Source organism: Chinchilla lanigera, unplaced genomic scaffold (genome assembly GCF_000276665.1).
Source record: "Chinchilla lanigera isolate Chin_1 unplaced genomic scaffold, ChiLan1.0 scaffold00005, whole genome shotgun sequence".
NCBI lineage: Eukaryota > Metazoa > Chordata > Mammalia > Rodentia > Chinchillidae > Chinchilla > Chinchilla lanigera.
In genome coordinates this window covers 26,696,631-26,716,046 of record NW_004955406.1, presented here as the reverse complement: position 1 = coordinate 26,716,046, position 19,416 = coordinate 26,696,631, and positions in this window count along the sequence as shown.

Sequence of the window (19,416 nt, the reverse complement as noted above, 5' to 3'; positions counted from 1 at the left end):
AGAAACTGAAGAGTCATTAAAAAGTAATAGCTAAGCAAGCACTGTTATATTTTAAACTAATATAATGCATAGCTTATTAAAATAAAAAGAATTAATAAACTTATTTTAATATTAATGAAAATATGATTAATATAAGGTTAATGAGAAAATATCTTGATAGGAAAAAAATCATTGCTACAAGTTATTAGATAGACATATGCATGAAAATATGTGTAAATACATGTGTCCTAAAATGCTACAACAAAATGTCTTTGGATGTTACCATGTTATCATGGTAAATGTTACCGAGGGGCCTAAAATGTTGGTTTTATAAAAAGTATACCCACTTTTATCACTTTGTTATTGAAATCATGAAATTACATGTAGTTTATATCACCTTGTGATGTGACATAGGATTTATGTTAAAATACTTCGGAAAATATGCTCTGTTAGTGTTGATAGATCAATTCACAAAATTCTAGAATTGCTAAAGAAGATCAAACTCTAGTTAAGAATAATTGCTCTACAACACATTTCTTCCTTCTTTATTATGCTATTGCTTCACTGTTGACATATCCTGGGTTTCCTTCACAAATGAACTATTTGTTGCTAAATCTTAGTCTCAGGCTCTGATCTGTAGGGAACTCATTGGTCTCTTGGTATACCCCAGGGAGGAACAGCAGTGAGCATGAGGAAAATAAAAACAAGAGACAAAAGCTGGGGTCACGTGGAGTAGTCTCTTTACCTTGGAGGACTAGAGGGCTGTACAACAATAGTAGGGACATTTATTTACACCCTTGCAAAGTTAGTGTCATGACAGGCAGTGTTGCCTAGCAATTAACTGAAATTCTCCAGGCAGGATGTTTTTCTCAAGACTGAAGTAGCTTGACTGCTTGAGTCACTCTGGCTCTGTCCTGCCCTCACACGTAAGACCAATTTCCATCTCCAGCCGCTCCCAACACTGATCATTAAAAATCTCATGGATAGGAAGAACCAACATTGTGAAAATGGCCATACTCCCAAACTTGTTCTACAGATTCAATACAATCCCCATTAAACTACCATTAGCATACCTCACAGATCTAGAGAAAACATTCCTAAATTCATCTGGAACCCAAAGAGACCCAGAATAGCAAAAGCAATTCTGGGTAACAAGGACAAGTTAGGTGGAATCATAATCCCTGACCTGAAATTATACTACAAAGCCACTGTAGTAAAATCAACCTGATACTGGCTAAAAAACAGACCCGAGGATGAATGGAACAGACTGGAAGAAACAACCACCACCAAAAACACATTCAGCTACCTAATCTTTGGTAAAGAGGCCAAACAAACTCACTGGAAGAACAATAGCCTCTTTAATAAATGGTGCTAGAAAAATTGGCTTGCTACCTGCCAAAGACTGAAAATAGACCCAAGTCTATCACCATGCACCAAACTCAAGTCAAAATGAATCACAGATCTCAATATTAAAGCAGAAACACTAAATCTATTGGAAGAGAAAGTAGGTAAAAATCTTGAAGACTTAGGAGTAGGCAGAGTTCATGAACAAAAACCGAACTGCATGTGAAACTCTTGAAAGAATGAACAATTGGGATCTCATCCTACTGAAAAGTTTCTGCACATCTAAAGAAATCACCAGCAGAGTAAAAAGAAATTCCACAAACTTGGAAAAAATTTTAGCTGCCTGTGCCTCAGACAAAGGACTTCGATTTAGAACATATAAAGAATTAAAAAATGTCTGCCCCCCAAATTCAAAGACCTAATCCAAAAATGGGCAGCTGAGATGAATACACACTTCTCAGATAAAGAAATACAAATGGCAAATAAATACATGAGAAAATGTTCAATCTCATTAGTCATTTGAGAAATGTAAGTTAAAACTCATTGAGATTCCATCTCACCCCAGTAAGAATGGCTAACATTGAGAAATCAATCAATAACAAATCCTAGAGAAATAGGAACTCTTCTCCACTGCTGGTGGGAATGCAAACTGGTGAAACCACTGTGGAAATCAGTATGGAGATGCCTCGGCAAACTAAGTCTAGAGGTCCCATTTAACCCAGTTATTCCCCTTCTAGGTATTTTCCCAGAATATCTGAAAACATCATATTACAGCAATATATGTGCACCTATGTTCATAGCAGCACAATTTGTAATTCCAAAATTATGGAAGCAATCCTAATGTCCATCCACTGAGAATTGGATAAAAACAATTGTCATACTTTTATATGATGGAATATTACTCAGTTATGAAGAAAGATAAACTGGAGGCTTTTATAGGTAAATGGTCACAACTAGAGACCATACTCATAAGTGAAATAAATCAGACCTCCATGTGCAAGTATCACATTGTCTCACTAGTGAAAAACCTGTAAGAGTGAATAAAAACTAGGAGGTATGATCGACATTGTGAAATGAAAGGAAAATGCTCAAGGGTAAAGGGCAACTAGGATGTGGGAAAACACAAGGGAAAGAAGGAGAAATTTTGTATATATGTGTATACAGGATAGTTAACATAGTTGAACTACTGTCTTCTATTTCTTTGCTGAAAGAAGCAGTTAATGAGTCCTTGACTGATCAATATTGCATGTCTCCGTTTTCCTGAGAAACCACTTTGAAGATATGAATATGTAATACAACAAGCATTGTTAATTTCCTATCACTTTGTTTGTAACTCTGTATTGTTTGTATTTTCTTTTGCTATTTTGTAAGTTGTTTTCTGTTTGTTAATGTTTTCCTCCTTTTATGTTTTAAAATAAAACAAATCTAGAGAAAGATAAATGACGGAAAATATAAAATACAAAGACATATGTCACATTCAGGGATTATTAAAACATTACTTGTACCCATCATTCTCTAATACACATTCTTCACTGACTGTTTCCCTCAGAAAATTATCTTGTGCCTCGCCATCAATATTTTTATCCATCATATATGTAAATAAATTTTTAAAACCAATGTGTCCAGTCCTGTTCTCTTTCTTGAGATTAAACTACATACATTACTTTTGATAGGACACCAATTTTATATACTTTCTACATCTCTATGGAGTACAATCTACCTACAGTAAATCCTTGTATTCAGTTACCTCTGAGATGTTTTCGGTCTCTTGAAGCCCCTTAAGTCATAAGGCAATTATTCAACTCTAATAAGTACTGCCTTCATCTCACATTCATACTTGATGAAATGATTGACTTTGTGCAGATCACTCACAGAAGAATGAAGGAGACTATTTTTGGTCACTTCTCCAAGGAAATCTCTAAATAAGGAAAAATGCCATGAGAGACATTACTTTAGTGAATAATTATAGGTCTACAAATTATGGTGTCCTATACAAAAGACAGAGATGTGAATGAGAGAAGGAAAGTTTATCTGGATTATTTTCCAGTTTGTGATTAACCTATGACTTGCACAATCAGTAGGGAGCATTTTGCTACATTAATTTTTGTTAATTTGTGATTTTTTTGTGCATGTGGTCAGTGCTGGAACTCAAATCAAGCAAATGCTAATCCAGTGGTCAACCATGGAGCTACAGAAGTAACATTTTATCTGCTATTTACCCCAGTATTAATGTAAGTGATTGAAATATATTCTTAATCCACTAGTTTAAAAATAGAAATTCATCACCTGATTTAGCTTAGTATCATAACTAGCTAAGTACATGATGGAGACGATTAGAAAATTCTTTTGATCTGTTTAACTTTGATCACTGTTTATATTTCACAAGTACAAGTTGTTCAAATTTCGAGAACCTACTTGTCATTTCAAATTGTTAAACTACCACAATCAAATGCTTCTTGCTGCAACAAAATTATTACATTTTGTAACAATTAGTATTTCTCCCACAGTGTTGCTCCTCTCACATCCATCTTTTATATTATGAGTGATTTTTCCAGGTATCACTTCTCCTGTTTATAGTCTTTTAATAACTCTTAATCAAAAATATCTTAGCATCTTGGTTCACAAGAATCATCTTGCTTACCTCTTAATTATAAAAATTCCTGGGCTACACTTCTGAATTTCATTAAAGACATTAAACTATCTGAGTATAAATAGTGGGAATTAACATACATTTTAGCAGACAGACTGGGAAGTACTTAACTATAATAAATTCAGAACAGCTTAAAAATTCCTGAGCAATTAGCATGATACAAAATAATATCTGTGAATTGATCCTTACCTATAGATCAGCCTTAGCTCTTTAATTTTTCTTGTTCAACTGTGTTAGAATATCATCTAGTATTTCAATTAACCCTGTAAGCCAGGGCATAACTGAAGTCACTTTGATAATTTTGACCAGACCGCTCCTCCATTCATCTTTACCCAGAATATTTTTTTCTTTTTTTTTTTGTACAGAGAATTGAACTTACAACCTCACACTTACCACTCAGGCGCTGTGCCACTGAGCTGTATGCCTGGCCCTGCCATAATAGTTCTACTCAGACTCTGTGACTCTAGACTGTGACTCCCTATCCTACTATGAGTCTTCTGAGGCAAGTGTAAATGCTCCAACAACAAAATATTACTTTAACAACTATATACATTATACTGCATGTACTTGCAAATATATTGTATGAATGCAAATCATTTTAATGTATACATTTTTAACGCTGAACTTGCTCATTAGAATAAACATTCTTAACATCCTCTAAGTCTACAACACAGCATATATCCTAGAAAAATGTAATAATCAGTAACTATTTGATAACTAATTCATTGATTAAAAGGGCCTACGCACAATGTTTTTATAAATGTTTCAAACTAGTATAATTCAAACCTTAATAAAACAACTTCAGCTTATTACATTTTTAACTTTTGAAATTGTAGTGTGAATGCAATGCAAATTAATCACTGCAGTGATCTCCAGCATTAAATATTGACTTCCGTTTCTTGAACTGCATAGTCATCACCTGAATGTGCTTATGTGTAGTGGAGTACGCCTCTGAATGACATATACTTGCAGTTTAATTATAAGGATTTGATCTCCAAAACTGCAAAGAGTAAATAAAATTCATTTGAAAGAACTGTTCAAACTGCCAAAATCACACTTCACAAAAATTAGCTTTTAAAAGACCTGTCAGTTTCTAAATAGATTATGATTTTCTTACCAAAATATTTATTCATATTCACACAAATATGATTTTTAAATTTCTTAGTAATTATTTACTTTTATTTTATCTACAACATTAAATAAGTTCCAAAGAGTGCATTTACATGTTATTTTAATAAAGCACACAATGTATGCATAAATGCAAGAAAGATCTATGCTTCTCAAGTATGCTAATTATCAAATTTTCTGTGTTGAATATAAATAATAAAATAGTCTGATTTGTTGCCTGTTTTTCTTTTTTTTTTTTTTTTTTTGGTTTTTCTCCAGTACCGGGAACCGAACTCACTACCTTGTGCTTGACAGGCAGGCGCTTTGCCGCTGAGCTAAATCCCCAGCCCCCTGGTTTTCAATTATGTAAAAAATAACACATAAATCTAAAATGGAAAATGCAAATGACAGATTGAAATGTGAACAAAAGGTGTCAGAATTTATGTTGTTTTTATTTTTATTGTATATTCATAAACTATAGTTGTATAGAGAAAAAAGTGATGCTTTGCTATATGTATGCAACTTGCAAAGATTGAATCAAACTATAATTTCAAGCATTTAGCACTTACTCCTCCTCCATAACACAAACATTGAACCCTCTGACCATAATACCCTACCTCATTCTTTGTATTCCACAGCCATGATATAAGGAGGCCGTGATACTCTCACACTGGCTGCAGTCTTTGGTGTCACCTGGGCAGTGCTGGTTTTACAGGCATGTAGAGTCCAAGAATTGTGGGGTCAAGGAAGCTTCCACTCAAATTTTAGAAGAAAGCTTTGGAAACCAGGTTTTATGTCTTGAGAGGACAGTGTAAAGTCTTGAATGTGAATACTGTAGTGGAGACCCCAGGAAGTTGGAGATCAAGTATATAGAAACATTTGCAAAGAAAAATCTCAGGCAGTGAATGAATCGAACCCAGAAAAGAAGCTCTGAAGGGTACAAATGAAAGGGACACAGGCAAGGATGCCTAAGCCATTTGGACCTCACATCTTACCACAACTTGCCCTTCTTGCTGTACATATGGCTACAATACATAGTTTTGCTTTTCAGGGGTTTCCGTGGATGACTGAACTCTAAGAACTGCTTGGCTAGGTGCTCCTTAGTGATCTTGGCTCCTTGAGGTTCTACTCACAACACAAAGTGTTTCAAAGTTTTTTATTGTTTTATAATCTTTAGCCTGTAAAAGGTGAGGATATCCAACCTCTCATATCCTTTCAAATCATCTTTCCTATTGTCCTTATCTAAAATCAAAAGTATTTATTTTCTTTTAAAAGCTAAGGAATCAGCAACCACGCTCTCTGGGGCACCAAATATGTAGAGGCTACTCTTCTAGTGAAATACAAACATTTTTTTATCTTTTGATTGAGTGTAAGTGATATTAAAAGTAGCCAGCAGTACTCATACCATACCTGAATGTTAAGCTGTCTTGATGTGTCCTCTATCAGATCAGTTAGTCAGCCACACTTGAAGTAAGCCTCGGACAATGTCTTTGGACATGGATAAAATGTATACAAATCCTTGGGCAAAATAAAATAAACATGGCCTCTACTCCAGTTTTTAAAGCAAGCCTCATAAACTGGCCTTTCCTACTGAATTCCAATCCCTATTTTGTTCTTCTGCTTCTGACCAGAATCATCAACCAAATTTGAATTATAGCATTGTACCACTTCTTTAGCTGACATCTTCAATCTTTTCCAAATACCTCTTACAACCAGGTCCAAAGGCTTCTAAACAACGTGGTTAGGAACAACTATAGCCATCACCCCACCCCTGATACCAATTTTTTATACTATTCAGTACCTGAAATCAGGACAAAATACTTAGCACCTGTCACTTAAAGAAAGAGCACTTTATTTTGGTGAATTCTTTGGAAGTTTCAGTCCAAATTTGCTGGCTCCAAAGCAGAAAATGTCATGGCAGAAGGGTTTGGCAGAGGTAAACCATTCACCCCACAGCATCTAGCAAGAATAATGGTAGGAGCCTGGAAAGAAGAATATATCTTTTCAGATCTCACCCATAGTTAGCCACTTCTGATAAGGAAGGTCCCACCTCTGAGCAGCACAGACAGTTAGTACAATAGATTAATTCATGATGATTATAGTGCCCTCATAACCCAGTCACTTTCTGAAATTCCCACCTCTAAACAGGAGACTTTTGTAGACATTTGAGATCCAAACAACAGTACACAGCATATACTCCACTTTGCATTTTTAGAGAAACCTCCATGCTTTTTCCCATAAAAACTGAATTAACATTCCCACTAACAGTTCACACTGATTCCTTTCCTCTACATCCCAACCATGATATATTGACCAATACAACAAAATAGAGATCTCAAATCCAAATCCACATATTTATCGTCAATTGGTATTTGACAAAGGCACCCAGAATAAAAAGACAGATTCTGGCATCCAGTGTCTTGAGAAAACTGGAAAGCCCCATGCAGCAATATGAAATGACTACTTTCATTCACACAAAAATCAACTAAAATTAGATTAGAAACTTAAACATAACATATGAAAATGTAAATCTACCTAAAAACCTACATATCAGGCAACAAAAACTGTCAAATGGGATTAACACAAATTAAAGAATATTTACACAGCAAAGAAAACAACAAACATGGCCAGGAGGCAAATAAGAGTGTATTGAAATTATCTTCAAGTTATGCATCTCATTAAAAATTCATACTAAACTTATAATGGGAAACAAAACAATACCACAGCAAGATGCTAAATAATCCAATTACAAAAAGGCTTCAATAGACGTTTCTGAAATGGTGACCTGCAGATGATCAATGATATTTGAAGAAAGTTTAACATCATTAGTCACAAGATGAATGCAAATAAAAACCACAATGAGCAATTTGTTCATACTTGTTAGAATAGCACTTATAAAATGATGACAGATAATTATTGTTGTTGAGAAGATAGAGACAATGGATACTTTAGTTTATATTTATAACAGGGAGCCAAGCCTATAAAAATTTGTGGGAAAGATACACCTAAAAACAAAGGCAGTGCTAAGTAATATATACTGCCATTTTATTATATGATAGATAATACTTGTTGTGAGAAGAGATATCTACAAAAATTTATGTCACCTGATATTCTTCAAAACTTACTTTCTAATCAAAATTCAGACTTCTTAATTGTGCTGAATTTTCTTACTTTTCTAGATTGAGTAGGTCTTCATCTTTTTACAAAGCATTATAATATCATTTACATCAAGCCACAGACATTAGTTACCATATTTTATAAAAACAATATAACATGTAGACATATTGTCTTGATCAAATAAAATATTTTATATTGTTGTATGCATTATTTCTTATATATACTTATATATAGGAGAGCAAAACTAAAACTGACTCTCTCTGAAAACACAGTGGAACATAATAAATTATTTTCACTGTATTCCAATTTTACTAGGAAATAGTCTATTTCAGAAAATATGCTAATTAGAAGCAAGATTGCTGAACTATTCTTCAAAAACTCATACTACTGCTTCTTGAGAGAATTTCTTATATTCTTATACCCAAGAATGGTTGTAATTGAATTCTCATGTAAGAACAAAAGCAAAAACTAGAAAGCAGGGTTGCAGCAGAGATTCTTTTACTATACATAATGCAAACAATTCTGAGGGAAGAAAATCATCCTCATTGCATTCTAGTTGGTTTATGAATTAAATTGAGTGTCACAATATTTACAGCAGTTTCAACCAGATTCATTACTTTTTGTTTACAAGACAAGGTATTCTGTGGATGCTCTATATATTTAAAGCTGTATATGTTTGTCTTACAACATCCCAATTCATCTATTTTTGTTTCTGAGCTATACTTTTACATCACAACTAAAAACAAAAAGTAATATTTTGTGTATTTTCCTGATGAAACCTTTATTATTTATCAGAATTTTTTATTGCTAACACAATCATTTAAAATAATCCTTAAAAGAATCTTTAAAAAGTACTTTAGCCACTTACTGGGCAAATCCATGCGCTCTGCCTATATTACTTTGTATATTGTCAGATTAGTACAAAGTATGAAGTTCAGAGTGAAACATTTAAGTGGAAATTAAACATTATACTTATTTTTACTGCAGTATCTGTTCATTTTAACTTATGTGATGAAAATAAAATTGTAAAATTATTTTTTCCTTTGTGTATGGATAAAACATTGCCACTGTAACTCTTGGTGCATGTATCAATTTATTTTCTGTGAGCTCTTCAAATCTTTCTATATTTCTATTCAGAGTTTAATAAACTGAATGAGAAACAAAAATTGCCTTTTCAAAAATATTTCATGCCTACCTGGAAAATCTTTGCACACAGCTCTAGCTAATATTGGATAAGAGAAATTATTAACATACTCAGTGCATTATTATTATATATAATAAATATCATCTAATTTATAAGATTACATTTATACTATATTTTGCAATATTATAACTTATCTGCATATCTCCTGCCCAATTTTTAGAAATATTCTTTAGTTCTACTTATTTGGGTTCCTATGTTCTCACTTCCCTTTTTTTTTGTTTTTTGTTTTTGTTTTTGTTTTTTTCCTGGTACCGGGAGTCGGACTCACGACCCCTCATTTGCCAGGCAGGCGCTGTGCCACTGAGCTAAATCCCCAACCCCTCACTTCCTAACTAGGAAGACCTGTCTTGCATTCCTTCGTGCTTGTATTTTTATTCATATTCTTAGGCAATCACATTTTTTCACTAGAATCCTTTATTCCTTATGTTCTCAAAATGGTTATTCATAATCACTTCTTTGCCAAATATTACACACAATTTGAATCTTATTTTATTTGACAACTGCAAAATCTGATTAAACTGATTATCCTTTTTTTACCCTATTGCTGTCTTTTCTTAGAAATGATATCAGGTATTGTGGTTTTCTGGCCAGCTCTGGGATAGCCTTTCCTATTTTTCTCAAATCTCTAATCCCAATCAACTGCCCTTCCTATTCTAATCACTACTATGTATTTTCAGTTACTATCATCTCTCTTTGCTTACTGAAAATCTATCATGACTTCTTTTTCTTGTTATTCCATTTTGCTGTCACATTTCTGAAAGGTTTTTCTTGTAATTATATGTCTACCATAGCTTAGGTCACCAGTGTTATTACAAATACCCATGCAGTTTTTATATATTGATTTATGCAGAAATGTACTCAATAAATACATTGAAAAAAAGACTTCCTATTTTGTATCATTACTATCTCATCATAAAATGAAGCATAGTATATCCAAAAGGTACATTATCAAGGAGTAGCTTCTATGATCTGTCACTCTGATTGTCATCTGGAGTTTTTCTGTTTTCATTTATATGCATCAAAATAGTATACTTATCATTTGCTTCCACTACTTTTTCAACCACATGCTTCTAACACCATGTAACATGGACTTTTGTGCCCTTCTTCTTACTTAATTTTTTCTCCCAGAAATGGGCATTGCTACACTGTTATTGTCAACTAATAATTCCCTAAATGTATCTTATTCCTAACAGACAAAGGACAGATCAAATATTAATATGCCCCAAATCAAATTCAACAAATCTTGTGTTAATGCACATATTACCTCCTAGACTCTGAACTATAAGGAAGGATATTATGAAGTCAACTAATCCATTCAATACATACTTTTTGATTTTCAGCTTACAAAAGATAAGGACTTACAAAGAGCTAAGGCTAGTAAAATGGATAAAGTTGGTGCCACAATTAGATTAAGGTTAGAATATATAGTTAAACATCAAATAAGTGAAGAATAGTACATCTCATATAGTTTTTAAATAGGGTGTTTTTCACAGGAGATGTAAACCAGTAGAAGAATTTGGAAGAAAGTAGAAAATAATAAAACTGTGGAAATTTGTAAAGAAAATTATGTAAAGAAGCAAAAATTGAAAGCCTGAAAAACTGAGTGAAAATACAGCTGGATAAAATGCCTCACACTGGAGTTTAACTTGGCAAATACTGTGTTTGAGGTGCTGATGAAATAACCCAAGGTCTATTTTAAGGTACAGGAAGACTAATCTTAGTGGTACATGCTTGTAACACCCACACTTAGGGAGGTTAAGGCCGGAGGGTGACAAGTTAAAGTTCTCCCTGGGCAAATTAAAGAGAACTTGTTTGAAAAGTTAAAAATATAAATAAAATAAAGTAAAATAAAATAAAATGGTCTGGGGATGGAGCTCCTGTGTTCTGCATCCCAGTAACCCAGCATCATGTGGAGGAAACCGTAGGTCTCCAGTCAGCAGAAACAGTAGCCAGGCTTCCTTGCACCATGGATGGAGCAGCCTCTGAGCGCCTCAGTGGCCCGGTTTGGTAAAATGAATCTGAAGAAAATAATTCTATATCCAGCTTTTCTTGAGCAGGGGACTCCAGGGCTCTCTTTTCAAGTGCACAGTTACACGTTTGCACCTCTAAGTCTATGAGCAATAGGATTTAATGGTTCTTGGATACCTTCAGGGCATCTTTGTTCTTGTCTCTGTGGAAAATATTTGGTTCTTTTGGAGTAGCAGTAATCTCTTCAGCAGTCACAGCTCTTTTGGTGCCAAGATACATGGTTCCTTCTGGACCAAAATTAAACTATTTTTAAATATTTTTGCTCTGTTTTTCGCTCCCAGTTCTCACTATAAATCTGTCTAAATGCAGCCAGCAGTAACCATATTACAGCTTGAAGGGCTGGGGATTTAGCTCAGCGGCAAAGCGCCTGCCTGGCAAGCGCAAGGTCATGAGTTTGGTTCCTGGTACCAGAGAAAAACCAAAAAAACAAACCAACAAACAGTTTGAGTTTGAAGTTTTTTTAAAATTTCATATATTAGATATTATTATGTTATATTATCATTATTTGTAATAGGAAAATTGAGAAATATTCAGTCTCAGGAATTAAGCATAGAGAGCATACTTTGTTTTCAATTGGAAATACAGTATATAATCTTCCAAAATTGAGAATTATTTTTCCTGAGACTGTTCTTTTTTGTCTTTTTTAGACGAGGATTCACTATGCAGCTCAGGCTTACCTTAAATTCACTTTATAGCCCAAGATGGCCTTGAACTCACAGCAATCTTCCTGCCTCAGCCTCCCAAGTGCTGCTTCTATAGGTGTGTGCCACCATGCCCAGTGTTATCTGACATTATTTTTATAGTTTCTGATTGTCTAATCAAAAGTGTTTCTTTCTGCTCTAATACATTTCTTTATTAAAAATATTGACTGTGAAACTGATTAAATGTTTTCATCATTACAATGGGGATATTTTTTTCACCTGAATTCTGCTAATATACTGAAATGTATATTGCATTGTGAATTTGAGATTCTATCATTTCTATTTTTAAAATGATTTGATGAATATTTCATGTGTCATATAATTCACCCCTTTCATGTGTACTATTTAAGACCATGGTGAATAATGTCTGCAAAATAGGGAATTCTATATATCTTTATAACATGGAATTCCATTTTCTTTGGTTAGATACCCAGTAGAAGGATTGCCTGGTGATATGGTAGTGATCATAATTTAAATTTATTTAGAAATCTCCATGCTATTTTCCATAATGACTGTACTAGTCTACATTCCCACTAGCAATGTACAAGGATACTCTTTCATCCACATCTGTAGCAATATTTGATATATTTTTTACTTGTTGTTAATAGCCATTCCAAGAGGTATAAAGAAGTCCTCATTACTTTTAAAATCTATATTTCAGTGATAAATATTGATGTAAAGCATTTTTATATATGCATTAGCCAATTTTACATGTTTTTAGAAATGTCTATTGAGAAAATTTGATCATTTTAAGACTAGGTTATTTTTCTATCATTTAGTCTTGTAGAGTCTTTCTAAATTTTGCACATTAAATCAGCTTTGAGGCCATGACTAGGGACATTTTCACTCTTGATTGGCCCAGTGTGTCCACAACCTCAACCACACCCCTTACTGGCCTTTGTCTGCCATTATGCACCTGCCCAAACTTTCCTTGGCCAGGTGCCAAAACCCAGGAGAGGCCCTATGCTCTGCAGTATCTTTAGTTATTCAATTAACCAGTCCACAGCCTGCAAACCCTTTCTATCCTGTATTTACCTTTGGAAACTGCAATAAGGATTTCGGATCACAGTTACGCTCTTTCCCATTACCTCCTATCAAAACTGCCGCTTTCTGCTGGTAGACCTACAGACTGTGCGCACACTCCCAGGAGCCATGGGAGTAGCCAACATTGAAATCTGTCTCAGCTTCCCTTCTCTGAATCAATATCAGTCCAGGATATATCTTTGCAAAGGTAACATGGCCGAAGAAATGTGTATAACCTAATTAAATGGCATTGTTCGTTTTTTTTTCTTGTTTCTGTTTTTGTTTTTGTTTTTTGTTTGCCTTTTTGAGACAGGGCCTCGCTATGTAGTTCAGGCTCACCTTGAGCTCACTTTGTAGCCCAGGCTGAACTCCAACTCCCAGCTATCCTCCTGCTTCAGCCTCCTGAGTGCTGGGATAACAGGCTTGTGCACTACGTCAGGCTCATTGTTTGGTATTTTAAGTAAAATTTCATTTCAATGTTCTAGAAAATAGAACTGAAGAATTTATTATATGTAATTGAAAAATATAACATTATGTGATAAAAATATTCCAGGAAGGAAGCAAAATTTATAACAATATCTAAATGAATGCATTAAAATGAATTCAAGTATAAATTTTTTCAACCTGAAGATATCTATTATGCTTTCCAATTATGTAACAACCCTGGAGATTTCCTTATTTTATTTTGTAGAGCTTTTCAACATTGGTTGTCTAACTTTTGTAAAGTATGCTTTTTCTTATATTTCTTTAAAATGTGTTGTTGGCAAAAGTTACATGTGGGTATTGATTTTTCTTCACGCAAGTTCTAATTGCTTATTTCCTGCATCAGTTGATATAATTGTTTATTAATGATTTAGTGCTCCTTCCTTGAATTACTGGTGTGTGGTTTGTTTCTCAAATAAATTCAAAATAGCATGCTTTAGAGTAAAGAATGAAAAAAGACCTATGTACAAATAAATAGAAAAAATGTCTGAGATATAACTAACCCTAGAGAAAGCCTCTCTTTCTGTCTTATCTGTCTCACTTGTCCTCTCTGCCCTCTCTCCTTTTGTTTCTCAGAATTAAAGATATCGTGTTGGTATGAGCTGATATAAAATACAAAGCCTCTTAAAGTATATTTTTCATTTTGCTTGTAAACGTCCACATAGTTAAAAATATTTCAACGTAACTTGTGCAGTTACTAATGCTCTATTGTCCTGTAAACTTATTATTGTGTACTTATGTTTCCCTGCTTAAGGAGGGTAATAAAGGTGGAGGCTGAAGGTTCTGTGACATAGGCATGTAAGTATTTTTAAATTCAATGTAACCATATTGCACAATAATTCAAGGGTAGGCATCATTTTACAATCACAGATAGTGATGACGAGTTCTCTTCTGGGAATGTACTCACATATGCATGCACAACCATAATGTAATGCTTCATAAACTAAAATGGTCCTCAGCTTCATCAAAAATAATGGCAATGCTGTACTTTAAAACAGGTTAAGAAAGAAGAAATTGAAAAATACACATGCTTTTAAAAATGGAAAAATGAATGATAAGTACATATTCATCTATGAAATAAGGGAAAATAGATTGGAGAGAGATAGGGGTAGAGACTGTACTTTGGTATTTGATCTATGGTGTAGATTAAATTTTACAGATGGTTAAGTATTTTGCATAATAATTACTCCATTTTAAATTTTATAATGTAATGCCTAAAAATCTAAATGAATTAAAGGAAAACCAAAAAAAAAAAAAAAAAAAAAAGAAAGAAATAAGGGCTGGGGATTTAGCTCAGCGGCAAAGCGCCTGCCAGGCAAGCGCAAGGTCGTGAGTTCGGTTCCTGGTACCGGAGAAAAACCAAAAAAAAAAAAAAAAAAAAGAATTAAAGGAATAAATCTATTCTTGAGAGCTAGTTCAGGGGCTCATCCCACATCATGATGAACTATTTAGATAGAGCTTAAGGTTACTGTCTCTGTGGTGAGGAATTTCTATGAGGACTTGCCAGGGATATAGCTCAGTGGCACAAGTGCCTGCCTGGCAAGCATAAAATCCTGAGTTTGATCCCCAGTACTAAACAAACAAACAAACAGACTATATATATATATGTATCATACTGAAAACATTAAAACTACTGTAAGCCATTATTATTAAAATTAATGCTGTCTTCTAAACCTTTAAAATATGCATATTTAGGCCAAAGAGTAAACATATGCATTATGATACTGTCAAGAGACACTAAGTGTTTTATATTGAGGTTAAATTGATGTAAGGGTACAGCAAACACATTAAGAAAAAAACAAATGTACTAACTTTTATTTGAATTTCAAATATTATGCAAATTGCATAATTATTATAGTAACATAGACTCTAGAAATGGCAATTAATGAAGCAGAACAGTGGAGGAGAAGGCTGAAGTGTGGTCTGTAAGCATGGTTTCATTAAAAATATTTTGTAATCTGATGACCAATTTAGAAATCAGGAAGAGAAAGTGCAAAATGAAATAGGGAAATATTATAAAAGGTAAAAGAAAGCTATAAGTGACTATCACTGTGGTGAAGGAATAAAAAAATCCTAGACTTGATTACAGTTGTTTAAATTAAGAGAGAGCTAAAGTGAACCAAAATGAAGTCAAAATGGGAAGATGTGAAGTCTCAAGAGAAAAATAACAAATGGAGTATATGAAATTATAAAACTACTTGATGACAAAGGGAAATTGGGAAAAATTGCCAAATACAACTTAGACAGAAGAATATCTAGAAATCAAAATATTAGATACTCACAAGGGACCCAATCAATAAAATAGGCAACTGAAATGAGCAGGCACTTCTTAAAAGGATAATTACAAATGGCTCAAATGTATGAAAAGATGCTCAATACTGCTGGCTATTACAGAAATGTGATGTAAAACAACACTAAGATTTTAGGGAGAATAGCAATCATCAAGAAATCAAATGAACAGGCTGGGCATAGTGGCACACAACTATAATCCCAGCACTCAGAAGGCTGAGTAAGGCAAGATCACCATGAGTTTGAGGCCAGTCTGGGCTATATAAATGAGTACAAGGCCAGCCTGCACTACATGGTAAGACTCTGTCTGTAAAAAAAGAAAAAAACAGACAGTCATCAAATAATAAATGCTGAGAAGATTGGAAACAAATTACACACAACCTTCAACACCACATGTTTCTTTTATATGAGAAACCTAAGTAATACATAAATGAAAAAGCAAAGCAAAAGATAGGCAATAGGAAACAGGGAAATAGATCTTCCTCACATTGGAAAGGGGCCCACAGATGGTACAAGGGAGAAAAGAGGGAGGTGAAAGTCTTGAAAAAGAACTATGATGAATCGTGCACATGTACCAAATTCCCGCAGTGAGAGTAGTCATTACATGTGAGAAACATGCACTAATAAATGAAAAAAGGATCAACTCATTGTAAGAAGGAAAAAATATGACGTGGGTTTAAATCTCTCAAATATGTCTAAAGTCATGAGTTACTTATGACACCAAAAAGCAATTCAAGTATTATTTTAAAAAGTACACATCAGTACTGATTTTCTTTACAGGATAAGTGAGAATAAAGCAATAGCTTTTAAATGTGCTCAATGAATGTTTACCATTTTCTTTTACATTCGACTAACATGCCGATTGTACACATGAGCAGGATTCAGTGTGAAGTGTCAATAAATTTATACAACGTGCACTAATCGCAGCCCTTTATGTACAACCCTTTCAGACCTCTAGCAATCGCTATTCTGCACTCGGCTGGAATGTCTTTAGGTTCCATATAGGAGAGAGAACATGCAGCACCTGCCTTTCTATTCTTTGTTTACTTCACATAGCATAATGTTCTCCACTTACATTCATTTAGCTGCAAACGAGATTTCATTATTTTTATGACTGATAAGCCATTCTGCACGTACACTGTATCTTCTCATCCAGCCATCGATTGACATCAATGTCTATTCAGTTTCTTAGCTATAGTAAGCAATGTTATAATGTAGATGGACATGAGGGCATCATTTTGGTATACTGATTTTATTTCCTTTAGCTATATACCAAGAGGTAGTACAAATAGATCATGTAGTAGATTTAGTTTTATTTTTTCTAACTTTTTGTTTGTTTGTTTGTTTTTTCCGGTACTGGGAATCAAACCTACGACCTTGTGCTTGCCAGGGAGGCGCTGTGCCACTGATCTAAATCCCCAGCCCCTTCTGTTTCTTTTTTTTTTTTTTTTTTTAGTTGTATTTTTTTTTTTAAAAATTTGTTTTCATAGTTGTTGTACTAAGTTACATTACTCAAAAAATGTATAAGAGTTCTTGCTTTCTTTACCTCCTTATTGGGATATTTTTAAAATAATACTCACCCTAATTACAGTGAAATGAGAATTCACTGTAATTGTTACTTTTTTCTCTGATAAACAATACTGAAAACCTTTTTCATACATTCCTTGGCCATTTGTATTTTTTCTTTTGACAAGTCTTTATTCAGATCAGTTTCCCATTTTTAATTGCATTGCCTGTTTTTTACTGTTATCATTTTGAATTCTGGATTTAAGCTTTTGGATTTTCATATATTCTGGATATTTATCTCTTGTCAACTGAATAGTTGGTAATTTTTTTCTCAGTGTTAGATTATTTACTTGATTTCTGTGCAGAAACGTTTAAGTTTTGTGTAATATCTCTTCTCTATGCATTTGCTTCCCATGCTTTAAAAATATTCATTAATTTCTCACTATGGTTTTCATGCCTCAGCCATATTCTGAAAAATAAGATATTTGCTGACAGTATTTCTTATGGGTGCAATATTCCAGATATTAAACAAAGAAGAAATCGTGTAAGAGTAAACCACCATTTGTACAAAAAATGCATTTAGGCAATGTTCATCTCTGATTGCTAACTTCACAATAAAATCGCTTGCCCATAAAAACAGCTAGAGCAGCAATAAGAACAATATAAATGTATGTCACTATCTAGCCATTTACTGTTGGTGGAAAATTTAACAGGAATCTAATCAAATTTCTAGATCTAACTACCTGTTTATAGTGGAAACAATGAGAAAAATACTCAGCTAAAGAACATCATGAGTATGCATGCATTCAGTGAAATTAATGTGGATGAATCTACCTGACATTTATTATGTTCATCAGTGTTCGTGGGAAAAATAAATCACAATGGTTGACATCATGACATCACACTTGGTCCTCAACAAAGACATTTATGACTGAGGAGGTAACAAATAGATACAAGTATAAAACACATCCTGTCAAGGCACTTTTCTGTTTCTAGCCACTGCATTGCAAGTGCTGGGACATATTTAGATATATTTGACAATCTAGTAAGCCAAACCTGCAAATCTATAAAGCATAAGATATATTTGTACCTAGAGAACCAAGGACTGCTGTAATTTAAAATATTTCAATAAAAGTGAAACATCGCAAATATCATATTGTAAGCTGAGATAGATTCTTTAAAGAAAGAAACAACTTTCAAAAGTTAGAGACCCATGCAGAAATTTTAGGAGCTTAACATTGTTTGAGAAGTGAAAATGAAAAGTTAGTTATAAATAAGTCAACTTTCTGAACTGTCATCATGAAGTACATAGTATGGAACACACGAATCAGCACATGATCCAAACATGATCACTTCCTGATTGAGTATAAAAACATCTCACAAATGTTTGAAGAGTGCAAAGTTCTTAAAAGTGGTGGATATCAGAATGATTAATTTAACCAGAATTTTTAACACTGTTATGTAACATACCAAGAACCAAAAAAATGAATATTTTTTATTTTAAAGAGAGTAATACATGAGACACAAACAAACAAAAAAGTAGAACAGTAGTAGCATATCAGTATCATGAACATAAACAAATCAAAGCAAAAACATTCAAAGTGATACAGGGTTTCAAGACAAATTAATAGAAATCAACAGTGGTTGCTACATTGCATATCACTATCCTCAACTACATTGCTCAGATTCAAACAGCATTTTGAACCACTGATTTTTTATTGAAGAAAATAGCATTTAAATCCAGCACAATGTAACAACAATTTGAAAATGTGAGAACTCTGAAATATCCTAAAAAATGCTCAAGTAACCCTAAACAGATCTTGTTTTGTAAACAAAATAAAAGATTCACAGAATTATGATTTAAAAATTCAATATGACTCACCAAATGTGGAGATAGATACAATTAAAGGTTGGATTTCCTTTTTCTTTCTCTTTCTTTCTTTCTTTCTTTCTTTCTTTCTTTCTTTCTTTCTTTCTTTCTTTCT